Source organism: Artibeus jamaicensis, unplaced genomic scaffold (genome assembly GCF_021234435.1).
Source record: "Artibeus jamaicensis isolate MK-2021 breed Jamaican fruit bat unplaced genomic scaffold, CSHL_Jam_final contig_233, whole genome shotgun sequence".
NCBI lineage: Eukaryota > Metazoa > Chordata > Mammalia > Chiroptera > Phyllostomidae > Artibeus > Artibeus jamaicensis.
This window is the reverse complement of record NW_026521486.1, coordinates 16,458,222-16,470,717: the sequence shown is the minus strand read 5'-3', so window position 1 is coordinate 16,470,717 and position 12,496 is coordinate 16,458,222. Positions and strand designations below refer to the sequence as shown.

General features: G+C 35.7%; 1 protein-coding gene across 3 annotated transcripts in view; it reads right to left on the bottom strand.

Moving 5' to 3' along the window:
• BLTP3B (bridge-like lipid transfer protein family member 3B) overlaps nt 1–12,496 on the bottom strand; it is a 76,030-nt gene that overhangs the window by 53,902 nt on the left and 9,632 nt on the right. Inside the window, exon 2 of one of the 3 annotated variants that reach the window (XM_053661602.1) lies at nt 11,773–11,920. The exons of the other annotated variants lie outside the window; for them this stretch is intronic. The gene's annotated coding sequence lies outside the window, so the exon portion shown is untranslated. The remainder of the gene's footprint in view (nt 1–11,772; nt 11,921–12,496) is intronic. 3 annotated transcript variants of the gene reach the window in all.

The window sequence follows — 12,496 nt, the reverse complement described above, 5'->3', positions numbered from 1 at the left end:
CTGTCCCCCTATCTCTTAATGCTTCTAGGATTCTCTCCTTCATTTTAATCTTGGCTAATATAATTATGATGTGCCTTGGTGTGTTCCTTCCTGGGTCCAACTTCTTTGGGACTCTCTGAGCTTCCTGGATTTCCTGGAAGTCTATTGCCTTTGCCAGATTGAGGAATTTCTCCTTTATTATTTGTTCAAATAAGTTTTCCACTAGTGACTGTTCCTCTTCCCCTTCTGGTACCCCTATAATTCGGATATTGGAATGTTTAAAGGTGTCCTGGAGGTTCCTAAGTCTCTCCTCATTTTTTTGAATTCTTGTTCCTTCATTCTTTTCTGATTGGATGTTTTTCTCTTCCTTCTGGTCCACTCCATTGATTTGAGTCCCAGTTTCCTTTCCATCACTATTGGTTCCCTGTGCATTTTCCTTCATTTCAATTAGTTTAGCCTTCATTTGTTCCTCTAATTTGTGACTAAAATCAACCAGTTCTGTGAGCATCCTGATCACCAGTCTTTTGAACTGTGCATCTGATAGGTTGGCTATCTCTTGGTCGCTTAGAAGTATTGGCTCTGAGCCTTTGAGCTGTTCTTCTTCTTGAGACATAATGTTTTGGTCTATTTGTACCTGTTATGTATGAGGGGCGGAGCCTTAGGTGTTTACCAGGGCAGGGCAACCCAGTTGCTGGGTTGTGACACTGTATGTGGGGGCGGGGTCAGAGAGGAGCAATGGCATTTGTTCTGCTCTCTCTGGATTTTGGTCACCTCTGCTGCTTCCTGAAAGCAAACCGGGCCCCCCTGGTGCTGGTTCCTGGGTGTGTGGCCTTGTGCACCCTCCAGGACCCTGTGGGTCTCTCCAACAAACTCTCTGTGAGGTTGGGAGCCTCTCCCAGCACCTCGACCCCTAAAAGTTTTTCCAGTTGGTGCTTTTAGGTTTTAATTCCCAGTGCTGGGGCCCTGGTTTGAAATGGTCTGTCTCACTGCTCCCTCCTTTGCCTAGTTTATCTGCGTGTGAATGTGTGACTATGGTTAGCCAGCCTCCTTGCACCGTCACTGGGTCTGCCCATTGCCATCCCATGCCTGGGATCTGCCAACCACCGCCCCTGTGCCTGGGCCGGTCGGGCCACTTTTTCCTGCGGGACCCCGCTCCACCAGCCACTGACTCCGCCCCTCTTACCAGTCTGGCTGAATGGTTCGTTATTGTTGGACTTCAGTACAGTTCAATTTTCTGTCTGTTTTGGTTGTGTTTTTGTTACTAAATCTTTGTTGTCTTTAAACTTGGTTGTGCAAGGAGGCACAGTGTTTCAACCGGCGCCTCCATCTTGGCCAGAAGTCTATTTATCTTCTATTATTCATGTTAGACTTTAATTTACATGTATCTCAGTTCTGCACAAATATTTCCCAATCATTTATTAATATGATTATGCTTCTAACATCAGAAACAGTATAATGGCTCTTAAGCCACATTTGTTATAATTTAATTGATATGGAAAAGCAGACTTTCATTAACTGTATACTAGGCAAACAAAGGGACAAATATTCATAAGAGAGCATTAAGGCACGAAAGAAAGCTGTGTCTACCTATGCTTTTTCCAAGTGTTGCTACAGGCTCTTTAGACTAAATTGCCATTTCAAGTCTCCAGATAATTGTATTACTCTTCTAAATATTATAATTGAGAAGTGTTATAACACTAGCCCTGATCCTAAAGAGACTATATCTGATCTAAACCATTTCAACTCATTAAAAAACCATTTAAAGCTGTAAAAAATCATAGAAACATTTTAAAGCTTACGTTTGTTAGAAATCTAGGTCAATAAATTAAACACTGAATAATTATTTTATTTGGTGGAGATGGTAGGGAGAAGAACAGAAGCATGAAATCTATGTAAAGCCAAAGCAGATGGTATTTAACAAAGACTCAAAACAAAGGTAAAGACAAAGCTGATTGACCTGAATATGCCAAGTTGTAACAACTGTACAGAAGAAAGTCATACCACATAACAAAGATAAAAATGGCACAACTCTTACAGATATTTTTAAAATCCAGAACATACACTAATGTTTCATTGCTATGTACATTATGGTAGGGATCCCCAGTACAGTTTGGGCCTGTCAGGAACCAGGCAGCACGGCAGAAGGTGAGCTGAATGTACTGTGCTTGAATCATCCAGAAACCATCTCCTCTGCCTCAGTGCATGGAAAAACTGTCTTCTACAAAACCAGTCCCTGGTGCCAAAAAGGTTGGGGACTGCTGCCTTGTGGCATGCAAAGAGGTTTTAGAATAAATAGGACCTTTATTCTAACACTTGTATCATATAAATTTCACTGTGAATGTATATATTTTATTGGTTAACTTTCCCATATTTTTAATAATAAACAATTAAAAAACATAAAAACAGGCTCCCATTTTATCCAAAATGGATAAATTGGAATTTATCCATTTTGGATAAATTCATTAATTACACATAATACATAAAAATATATTTCATTATATAAATAAAATATATAATAAATTCACTAATTACACATTATACATGAAAATATATTTACTATATTAACACTACCAGTAGCTAACTAAAATTTCCAGGCAAATAGAAAGAATGGGTTTGATTTATATTACACAATTTTCAATTAATACATAATTAGTAGAGCCTAAATTATGTGCAAAGGACTGTGCTAAAAAAACATTTAAGGCCAACAAAGTAAGTCCATGTAATCAAGGTTTATAATACACTTAAGGGAACACAGCGTAAATGCATTATGTCAAGAAAAGTCAAGAATCCCAGCTTTGCAAGAAGGAAAATACCACTAACTACTTAACCTTTCTATGCCTCAGTTTCCTCTGTAAAATAGGACTAGTAATTATACCTGCCTCGTGGGGTTATTTTGAGCATTAACTGAGTTGCAACACTTAAAATGCTAGGAACTGTCCCTATCACACAGGAAAACTCAGTGTTAGCTCTTACTAAAATGAAGATAAAGGTCAAGTAGGAATATGAATAATAGAGACATTATATAACCAGTGATCACAATTTTCTAAAAAAAAAAAAAAATTTTGACCTGATTAAACATTAAGTAGGCAGTAAACCATAAATCAATGGTACAAATTTTGTACCTGATGTTACTATAAATTTTTGTCATGGTTTATTTCAGCTTTCATTAGATTCATCTTACGGCTACATCATAAAAACAAAATTCATACAGTTTTGTTATTTGCTAAAGAAACCTGAAAAAGATTTGTGAAGTGAACCATCTCCAGGTTAAAAATAATATTTGAGGGTAAAATCATAGAATAGAGCTCAAAAGAATCTTAGAACATAGTTTATAAAAACCCTTTTCTGACCTTCTTCCACACTTACCTTTTTGCATTCATATAATGAATTTCTTAATCCACCTTGTCCTGAGACTGTTTATAGTTCCTACTGTTGTGTATGATATTAGAGATTCACATCAACACCTACTACTTTTCTAAACTTAAGAACTGGCTCTGCTACTTGATAATGTTTTCTAAGATAATAGTTGTAATTAGAAATAATCATTCCTATTCTATTCTATATTTCATGCTATAGTATGAACAACCAGATTTTAAGAGAACTTAATAATGCATGTTAAATTATTTAATTAAAAAACTTAAAAGTAGGCACTCAATCTGAAGTTTGTGGATAGCTGTCAAGGGGGGCTCAGGGTATTCTGTTATATTTTCAAAAGGGGTTTTTAAACACCAAAAAGGCTAAGAACCAATGCCTTAAAGAAAAAGAATTTTAACCATCCAGAAATTATTTCAATACCATAATTTGACTTTTAATAGTAACTAAATTAAATTAACTTGTTATTAGTAAACAAACACTTGTTAGGGTGGCTACCCAGCTAGCTATCAGTGATTCCAACTCTTGGAGAAAGGCTATGGACATACGGGAAAGGCACAAATCTAAGATATAACAGACTTCCTTGGTTACAGTTGATTGATCTAGAGGCTGACAAGGTTTCTACGTTGTTCAATCAGATTCTTTCCTGCAAGAGCTGAAACTAAAACAACTACCACAGGATCTGGATGACAAACAATAAAAGAGTGCATTTAAGAGAAAAAAACAGATCCAACATTTCAGAACTTAAAGGTACCATAAAGATAGTTCCCCATCGTGTTCCATTCTCCCCAACTGGACCAAACTCAAAACACCCTTGAAATGAAAAAGTAATTGAAAGCACTAGCTAGTTATCTCAAAATGTGTGCCCTTACAAGGATTAACTTCTCATTGTATATGAAGACATATTATAAGAAGCATACCTTTGTGTAAGCAAATTTAACAGCTTCTGCTTGATTTTATTCAAAACAGTATTTCTCAAAGAAAAAAGTACCTTATGGCCACATGTTCAAGTCTTACAAGAGAGGATGTTCTTGGAGAGGCTTCCCAAAATGTGATAGACTGCCAAGTACTTTGGCTAGGAACATTAAGTTATTAATCTGAACTAATTACATCCTTTCACAGTCTGTGGGCTTCATCATGCAACCTAAATATATCTCCAACCAAAACTAAGAAACAGAAAGCTTTTCTAAAGAAACCCATTGTTTCTCCCTTACCCAACACCCCCTTTTTTACCCAATCTATACTTCCTTTAATCTGGCACCCTCCTCTTAGGGCTAGCTGCCTTCTTGCCCTACTCTATGCCTCAAAAGCAAATTACTTATTTTCAAAATTTTTTATATGAGCTACATTCAAGAAATTCATTACTAAAGTTACAATCTAATACACACATATAATTGAAAAAAATTCACAAAGCAATAGTTTAATACAATCTGACATTTTCTACTCTACTGCATTTTTTTCAAGTGGTGATCACAACCTACTACACTAATTCCACAAGGCAGCCTATGACCCACAGTTAACAAACAATACATAAGAAGTACTGTTAGATTTACAGAAGAGTATTCTAAATTAAATATCTTATTTTTAAAAATCATTTAGCTGTGTATGGAAGGTGTATGTAAATTCCACTCAATAAAAGGTTAGTGCAACAAGAATATCAATTGTATTTCTATATCCTAGCAACAAACAATTGGAAACTGGGTATTTTTAAAAAGATTTTCTTTATTTATTTTTAGAGAGAGGAGAAAGGGAGGGGGAAAGAGAGGAAGAGAAACATCGATTGGCTGCCTCCTATACACGCCCGACCTAGGGACCAAACACACAACCCAGGCATGCGCCCTGAGACTCGAACTGGCAACCTTTCACTTTGCAGGACAACATCCAACCAACTACGCCACACAGGTCAGGGTTGGAAACTGAAATTTTAAAGTACCATTTACATTATCACAACAAGTATGAAATTTTGGGGAATAAATCTGATGAAAGATGTACAAGACCTATATACTGAAAGCAACAAAATGTTGCTGAGAGTAATCAAAGAAGACACAGAGAAATAAAACATATATGTAGGTCAGAATACTTAATATTAAGATGTCCAATCTTCCCAAATAGATTTATAGATTCCAAGCAAACACCCAGAAGGCTTTTTGTAAGAAATGACAAGATGATCTAAAGTTTATATGAAAATGCTGAAGACTTAATATATCAGACTTGGAGGCCTTGTACCACCAATTTTAAGAGTTGTGATCTGCCCTGGCTGGTGTGGCACAGTGGACTGAGCAACAGCCTACGAACCTAAAGGATGCCAGTTCAGTTCCAAGCCAGACTGGAACAGTCTGGGTTACAGGCCAGGTCTCCAACTGGGGGCGTGTGAGAGGCAACCAATCTGTGTTTCTCTGATACATTGATGTTTCTCTCCCTATCTTTGTCCCTTCATTTCCCCTCTCTCTCTAAAACTAAGTATATAGCCCTGGCTGGTGTAGCTCAGTGGATTGAACACGTGCCTGTGAACCAAAGGATCACAGTTCAATTCCCAGTCAGGGCACATGCCTGGGCTGCAGGCCAGTTCCCAGCAAGGGACACACGAGAGGCAACCATGCACTGATATTTCTCTCCCTCTTTCTTTCCTTCCCCTCTAAAGATAAATAAATTTAAAAAATTTAAAAAATAAAATAAAGCCTATTTAAAAAAAATAAAAATTAAAATAATTATATAAAATATTTTTTAAAAGACTTGTGATTAATGAAACAAAGTACAGAGTCCTGAAATAGATCCAAAATTTTTGTCAGCTAATTTTTAACAAAGGTGCAAAAGCAATTCAGTGAGAAAAAGATAGTATTTCAATAAATTGTGATCAAACAACTGTATAGCCATATATTAAAAAACAGGAACTTTCACAGTTCATACCATAAACAAAAAAACAATTCTAAATAGATCACGGACTGAACTCTAAACACTGAAACTGTAAAATTTCTCTAAGAAATTATAGGAGAAAAGCTTGGTGGATCTTGAGCTCGGCAAAAAATTTATTTAATGAAACAGAAAACACAAAGAATAAAAGAAAAATCAATAAAATGTACTTTATCAAAATTAAAATCTGAGCCCATCAAAACACACTGTTACTAAAGGGCAAGCCACAGTCCAGTACCATATATTTATAAAACCTGTTTGAAAAAGGATTTAAATCTGCATGTAAGAAGAACTCTTAGAACTCAAAAATAACGCACTCTATTGATAAAACAGGCAAAAGATTTAAACAAAACTTCAAACCAAAAAAGACATACCGATGACAAATATACACATGTAAAAATGTACACCATCAGTGTCAATAGGGAACTGCAAATTAAAAACCACAATAAGCCCTGGGTGGTGTAGCTCAGTGGATCGAGCACAGGCCTGTGAAGCAAAGGGTCACCGGTTCAATCCCCAGTCAGGGCACATGCCTGGGTTGCAGGCCAGGTCCCCAGTAGGGGACGTGTGAGAGGCAACCACATGTTGATGTTTCTCTCCTACTCTTTCCCCTTCCCTTCCCCTCTAAATAAATAAATAAATTAATTAATTAATTAATTAATTTTTAAAAATAAAAATAAAAACCACACTAACATACCACTACTTACCCACTAAAATGCATAAAATTAAAGTCTGACCATACTGAATATTGGTAAAAATATGAAGCAAGTGTAATTCTCATATACTTGCTGCTGGTAAGAATATAAAATGTATACTTTGGAGCCACTCAAGAAAGCTGTTTAGTAGTTTCTTAAAAAGTTATACATTACCCACATATAACCCAACCATTTCACTAGGTGTTAACCTAAGAGAAATAAAAAGTATACCAGGTCTGTCTCGGAAAAGCCCGACCACTGTTAATATAATGAGAATGGTTTGTGCAACATCAATGTAACCTGACAGCCAAGGAGAGAGGACTGCAATGCGCATGTGTGAATGACAACAACTTCACTGTGCTAGTCGGTGGAGGCAGTAGACGCCATTGAGTGAGCATGTGTCCTGTGTGACCATCACATTCCAAATGACTGAGTAGAACAACGAATATGCATCAAATTTTGCATTAGCTTAAATGTTCCTCTGCAGAAACTGTTTGGGTGATTCCAAAGGCTGCAGCTATGGGCAACTGGTGATTGGTAGCTTCATCATGACAATAACGCCCACTCATGCATTGCAGCCATGCAGAGATTTTTGGCAAAACATCAAATCACCCAGGTGACTCAGCCCTCTACAGCCCAGATTTGGTGCTCTGTGACTTCTGGCTTTTCCCAAAACTAAAATCATCTTTGACAAGGAAGAGATTTCAAACTGTTGATGAAATTCAGGAACACATGTCAGGGCATCTGATGGAGACTGGAAAACTGTGTGAAGTTTCAAGGTGCCTACTTTGAAGGAGACTGGGGTATCTTTGTCCTATGTACAATGTTTCTTGTAACTTATATCTTCTTCAATAAATATCTCTATTTTTCATATTACGTGGCTGGATACCTTCTGGACAAACTTTGTAGGTCCTCACAGTCTTATACATGAATACTCATAGCAGCTTTATTGTAAAAGCTAAAAACTGGAAAAAACCCAAGCGACCACCAACAGGTGAATGGGTCAACAAGCTGCAGCATATCCACAATAGAATATACACAGCAATAACATAAAATGTATAAAACCAAAATAGATTAATTCTAAAGTATTTATGCTGGGGGGAAAAAGGTTAGAAAAGTAAAGTAAGTATATCATTCATTTATATAAATTCTAGAAAATGCAAACTAATCTAAGTGAAATAAAATATATTACATAATAATAAAAGACAAAGGAGAAAAGGAGAGATTGCAAAAGGACATGAGAAAACTTGAGGGTGTATCAAAATTTCATGAAATTCTACACCTTAAATATCTGCAGTTAACTGCATTCAAAGCAATTATACTTCAGTAAAGCTGGTTACACAAGGTTGGTTGATTTTCTTTACTTGCATATTACAAAAGTAATTAAGCCAAGCAAACTGTACATTGGGTGTTGGGTATGCTCAGAAAAGAGTAATTTATCATGAGTACACTTTGATACACATACATATCTGTATACATATACTTCTTAATAAAAAAGAATAAACTAACACAATAATTTCCAAAGAAATAAGAATTTTAAAGGCAAATAAATCATGGATTTTTGAAAACTACATCACTGTATTTATCATCTAGAGACATTAGAAATGACTTTAAACTAAGTTTAAAAAATGAATAAAGCCATCAGTAGCCTTCATACTAGCAAAAACTTTCAAATAGTTTTAGAATTTGAGTACCTTAAAAGTTCCTCTAATCCAAAATCCTCATTTTATAGTAGAGAACTAGGAAGCCCAGAGAGGTTAAATCAACTAACTGCTCAAGGTTACAGCAAAGCAGTATAATTGTACAAACTGTATAATCGAATTTGTACAATTTTAACATAAAAGGTATTTAGGATCAATTACCATTCCATTATCATATTGATCAAATTTCAGTGCAACTGAATATTTACTGGGCATTATGGGGGTATATGGCAATTTTCATCCTCAATGTCAATTGGTGAGGCTTATTAAATATTTAAGGCATAAATGTTATTATTTTTTAATGAAATCTACAGCACTAATGGAACGAGGATCAAGGGAGGTACAGCATAATAATTACCCTTTTTTGAACATTCTCAATTTACTGAGTTTGTTTGGCTTGGTTATTTTTGTAATACGCATGTAAAGAAAATCAACCAATCTTGTCTAACCAGTTTTTCCACAAGAACATTTAAAGAATGAGAGAGGCTGAAAATTGGCAGCCTGTGAGCTACATTTTTACCCACAGATATATTTTTTCTGGTTTATATTGTGCTTTTAAAAACCTGAATTTGTAGCTAACATTTAAAATGAGTGAACCTTATACTGAAATCTGAGCTTCTGAATTTTGTTGAAACATGGAAAGAGCTGCCATAACTAAACATACATCCTTCATGGCAAAAACTAAGCACTGATTAGGCTTTTGGGCAACTGAGATAAATAAGACAAAATTGCTTCTTTGAAAAACCTCAAACTTTATCATTAGAGATAAGCACATAAATAAATCACTGCTGTATATTAAGTTCTTACAATGTGCCAGGTCTGTGTGTCAGATAACCCTATTCTCAATAAAATGAGAGAAGAATGAGATTGAGGCACAAGGGAAGAGGTGAGCAGTTATGGCAAAAAGAATACTGCTTTTAGAAGGCTTCAAGGAGGAGGGAGCACTTGAGTTTTTACAAGTAAGAGTAAAGTGAATAGGGCAGAATAGGACATTTCAAGCAAAGCAGCAGCACGTTCAAGGTTACAGGTTCACATACAGTAGTCAAAGATGAAGTACGAGGCATCTACTACTTTGGAAAGAAATGAGAAGCCTCGAAAGATGGACTAAAGCCATGTAATGAAGAACTCTTGTTATCCCAGGTGAAGAAATGTGGGTTTCAACCCACACCTTAGTGTTTAGTTCCCACAGTACCACTAAGACTGCTCATGACTCAACCCAGGTGGGAGAAGAAATAAAAATGAAAGGATAAGACAGCTGACCCCTCTAATTACTGACTCAATTATAGGAGCTCTACTTTTGTCTATTTTGCAATGCAATGAAGTTCTACTTTCATTTTTTTTTCTGGAGAAAATATTCTACTATTATAAACAAACTTAAAAAAATCTTCGATTCCCAGTCAGGGCACATGCCTGGGTTGCAGACCAGTTCCCTGCAGGCCAATTCCCAGCAGGGGACACATGAAAGGCAACCATACATTGATGTTTCCCACTCTCCTTCCCTTCCCCTCTAAAGATAAATAAATAAAATCTTAAAAAAAAATCTTAAACATGAGCCATTAAAAGATTCTTACCCGGAAATTAAATGATAAGATTCCCATTTTGGAAATGTCTCTCTGGTAACAGTGCCAAGGATGGAACAAAGAAGTATGAGGCCAGAAGGAAACAAGAATACTTAGTTGCAACAACTGATGCAAGGCATTATGAGTTATATCTGGGTAGTGAGAACAGAGATATTTAAATATTGTTGATATCTACTTTGTTCAGTATTGTTGGCTATGCACTAGGTTCAGGATAAAAAACATAAATTCGAGTTATTTAAATAAAAAGAAATCCTAATTGATTAAAATAAGAAGGTAAAGAAATTACCAAGGAATTAAACTGTGCAGGTGACTTGAATAAACTCATGAATAGTTGTGGTTTAAAATGAGAATAAAATCATAACACCTCATCTTCAACAGACTAGGTACAAACCAGGCCAAAAAAGATGTTCAGGATGTATAACCCAGAAAAAGCACAGGATTTCAGTTATGACTATATTTCAGGAGAAAAGTCCCAGAGGATCTGCTAGAAGTATATATAAAATCAGAACCATCGTTGAATGACATTATAAACAACAAGTCCTTAACTATCAATATCCCAGAGAGAATCTCAAAGGTTTCACTAATGGTTTACCTAAGGTTAAAGCATGGCATCTTTCCTTTAGCAATTTTGGTAGAGATCCAGATATCCAAATGGAATCATGGCAGACAAGAATATTGAAAAACAATACTTATGTCACGATGCCTGTACAACTGCTAGCTAACATATGACCAACATGTTAATCACCTGTCCCATTACTCCTAAGGTAAATATGTAATGTGTTACACAATTCCACTCATAGTTATTCTTTAATTACCAATTTCTTACTAGCCTTTTAGAATAAATTCCAAGTATTTATGTGGGTACATTTGCCAAGCATTAGAAGTGTCCGACGATACTGAGTTTCTAGGTTTTTCATGACATCCTAAATTGAAAGAAATTCAATGCCATTTCCACATGAATCTGGTTTCATAACATAACTGCTTTCCCTGATAAATGAATTTTTAAAAGGGGCAGCGGAGAGGAGAGGAAAAGAATGGGGTTAGGGACCTTTTACATTTCTCAAAAAACGAATCCTTTTTTCACTGCTGTCCATGAAAGTTACTTCAATCTCCTTAATAAGGATTATAATTAAGTACACAAAATAAACACTTAAGCCCTTCAGTGAGAGAATTGATCAAAACATCCTCTTTATCACAAGAGCCTCCATTCCCCAGTAATTGTATTAGATTATAAAGCCTTACCCATTAGAGAATAGATCAAATGCTAATTACTATTTCCAAGTATCTCCCTCTAAATTATAAAACTCTTTTTTGACAACATCAGAAAGTGTAAGTGCATTGCCAAACCTTACATATTAGAAAACATATTGTGAGACAGCAATTTCACAAGCCTATAACTACAGTTCTTTTTAAAAAAAATGAAATTGGTATCTAAAACAGTAAGAATTAGAAATTATTCTCTAAGTATCTTTAAGAGGGACATAAGAGCTCCCATTTACAGAAAGAAAACAAAACCATGGGGAACAGCAGTATTACCTGAGGGCAGGAAATTTCAGACAAAAGGTCCCTATTCCTGATGAAAGCAAGTAGTCAGTTGCCAGGGTCTCTTAGACTCCTCTGGTACTCATTTGGGTGATTAGGAAATTCACAGCACACCAATCTCCACCACAGCCAGCAGGGATCACTGCAGGTAATGGGTACACGGGGGACACAGAAGGGAGCAAGTTGAAGGGAAGGGAGAGGAGAGGAATGATATGATAAAGATATTTAGCTGTGACTCACTTTTTAAAAATATTTGTATTTCAAACTGGATTAACGAAAACAAACACTGCTAAAATTATAAGATAAATTAACCATTTGTGATTTCTTCATTCTCCCTACCACTGGAATTACTACTACTCTACCAAATTAATAGGTATTTTTAATGTTTTATATTAAAGATACTAATGAACAAAAATGACATAGCTTATGTAATACAGAAGGTATAGATGGTCTGAACTACATAATTTGACATTAAATGAAGCCAATTAGGACAAGCAGTCTAAAAGACACACAGTCTACAAATACAAATGGTCAAATTCACCGTCAAAAGGCCCCGTAAAACATATAATCCTCATTTCATTGCAGAAAATACTACAGCAAATTACCTATGAAGAGTAACCCAAAAACCAAAGAGAAATCCAGCAATAAACTACATCTGAACACTCAAAAGTGAATTGAAAAAGTATAGTATTTACCAGGAAAAAAAAACTTTAATCTA